At 49.1% G+C, this 2700-nt stretch overlaps 1 protein-coding gene across 1 annotated transcript in view; it reads right to left on the bottom strand.

Moving 5' to 3' along the window:
* LOC127748753 (uncharacterized) overlaps positions 1 to 295 on the bottom strand; it is a 161350-nt gene extending 161055 nt beyond the window's left edge. The window contains exon 1 of the mRNA XM_052263537.1: positions 208 to 295. The gene's annotated coding sequence lies outside the window, so the exon portion shown is untranslated. The remainder of the gene's footprint in view (positions 1 to 207) is intronic.
* Positions 296 to 2700: the final 2405 nt, after the last annotated feature.

The following is a 2700-nucleotide window of genomic DNA, read 5'->3' as shown; positions in this document are numbered from 1 at the left end:
GGGTGGATAGAATGGGAGCCGGGCATATCACCCTGTAATTTCGAATGGAATGTACGCGACACAACGCCCCAACCCAACCTCTGGTCCAGCCGACGAGAAAACATCCGCAGACTGAGCAAGAAGTAGTAAATGTACACAAGTAAAAGGGACGGTTCAGTTTGGAACTGTGCCTGTGAATTCAATAATTTAGAAATCTATAAAAATTACCTGATTATTTGTGCGCTGAATTATTTCAGCACCGCGGTCCCACCCTGCACCAGTGCGCCGTTGCTTCGTCAGTCGCTCGAAGAAAATTGGGACACTACCTCTGGACACGACTGTATACACTCGCTCTCCTGAAAAAAAACAACTGGCCTGCCGGCCGGTAACGAGACAGTCCAGCTCCAAAAGCAAATTCAAAATACAGACGCTAAGGCTTGTACCTTTAAATTCAATAAGGCATCAAAATAAGACTGAAAATCTGCTTATCAAAACTGAAACGTTCTTCGGCAATATCGGCAACGGCAACCTTTATCAAGACGGGATACTTTCACCTTACCCAGGAGCGCTTTATCATGTTTCAGAAAGCTGTGGTTAAAATCAAAAACAACGAAAATCAGCAAATTATGCTAGAATCACCATTCAAATTTTGCTGAATTCGTAATTTCTGCGTGCGCGAAAACAAGCACGTTCATATTTCAGAGCGTTCTGGTTCAAATTTAAAATTTGATCAGACTGGAGACCACTTCTCAAGTGGACGGGCCATTGGCGCGCGGTGCCGAATGAGCTGAGGGCAGGGGTTGGGGCGCGGGGCGCGCGAGGAGCAGCGCTGCGAGACTCAAGTGGGGGTCGGGTGGCCCACCATGGCCTGGCGCGAAGCAAGGGATAAGGGCGCTATGTTTATAACACAACCAGAGCGATGACAGGGGACTGCCACCGGGCTTGGCACGGACGGCCGGGACGGAAAGCCTTCCCCCACAGCCTAATATTATAGCAAGAGAAATCTATATCAACGTCAATCGGCTTATCAAAACTGGAACTGGAACGTCAATCGGCAATCTTTATCAAAACTGGATAACGATAACCGGCAATATTTATCAAAACGGGAAACTTTTACCTTCGGGTAGAGACAGACCACAAGGGACTGTCTAAAAATATACGAAATAATTTGTTTCTGAAAATAAAACAAATAAATTACAAGCAACTATTGCAGCCGCAGTTATGTACCATATACCCATTTCTATTTTGCTCTGGCTGCTTCCAAACAAAACCAACATCGCGGTTTTCCCTGACTCCATCCGAATAACTGGAGCGCAAAGATGGGGTCATTGCTGGTTGCATTTGCAACACTTGAATTATTTCCCTGACCCAAATTAAAGTTCAATGACTTTTCCCTGACTTCCAGTCACACTTTTACCCCGACCTTTCTCTGCCTTCCCTGACCGGTGAGAACCCCAGGTTCAACATTTACAATAATTTACTCGTTCCCTTCGACCCCCTCGTCCGCACCGTCACGTGCAGCGCGGCCTGTCGCCGCCTCGTCACCTGACCAGCCGACCACGACGACAACTAATCAGATACACACGTCGCATTTCCGGGCAGAGCCGACCGCGTTACTCTGAGCGCTCTCTGCTCTGAAAATAAGGCATATTCAACGAACGGCTCGCGGTGGCGCTGCCAAGCGCTGCTGCGGCCACGGCAGCGCAGCCCCCGCCCTTCCAGTCCCAATGAAGAAACAGTTGAACTGCAGTTAATTATTCGGGCTGAGACCAGGGTTGGGCGGGGCGGGGCGGGGCGGGCGGGGCGTGCAGCAGTCCGTGCAGCAGACGCACCACCCCCTCCTCTCCCTCGAGCCCCATACACACAGCAGAGCCTTCCGCACAATTAGGCTGTCTCTAACTGATCTAATTACGAATAATAATGCATAATCCCGTGCGCATTGCCCCCCCCCCTCGCCCTTTCCCTTTTCCCCCCTTTGCGCGGTCTTACAGCAGTGCACGGCAAAGCCGGTGGGAACATCAGCCATTTGCTGCACCATGCGCCCGGAAGCTACCCCCCCCCCTCTTTTTCAATCCCAAATCCCCCCCTTTCACATCACTGCGTCAGTCCAGTCGTTCGTCCGTCACCGCTTCAACTTTTCTAACTCCCAGTCCCCCGGGAAAATTGTCGCTGAGCGAAGCTCAGTCCAAGTCAATGAGGGGTCAGGCGATGTCTCCGTCGTGAGTCTGTCTGTCTGTCTGTCTGTCTGTGTTTACGTTCCACTTTTTCTGGAAAACGGCTTGTCCATGGACGGAAGGTGACTTTGACTAAACATCTATAATTCAAGGAAAAACAAGTGGGAGCTTTTCGTTCGTAACGGTTTGAGTTTAAATATTTAACTTTTCAATTTGAAAAACAGCGGCTTTTTGTTGTTACGTTGGCTAACCTGAGTGAGGGCCACCCCTGCTCCCAGCATGCCCGAACGGTGTCTGCGCCACTTCGAGACTTTCTTACTCTCTTACAAGTGATCAAAATGTCAGATTGTCAAACAGAGTGTTATATTTTAAGTTTTAGAGTTGCGGAACTCGACCAACGAAGTTTCGCAAGTGTCCGGTGAGAAAAAACGAAAGTGATATTTCGAATGGTTTACGTGTTTACTTACGTAAGTTGGAGGGGGGAAGGGGGTAGTGGTTCGGGAGAAATGTAAAAAGGTAACTATTGTTTCGAGTTCATCTTGACAAA

The sequence above is a fragment of the Frankliniella occidentalis genome, unplaced genomic scaffold, assembly GCF_000697945.3.
Source record: "Frankliniella occidentalis isolate FOCC.00 unplaced genomic scaffold, Focc_3.1 Scaffold12, whole genome shotgun sequence".
NCBI classification, from domain to species: Eukaryota; Metazoa; Arthropoda; class Insecta; order Thysanoptera; family Thripidae; genus Frankliniella; species Frankliniella occidentalis.
Note: the sequence above shows the minus strand (reverse complement) of the source record. Positions and strands in the feature narration are given on the sequence as shown.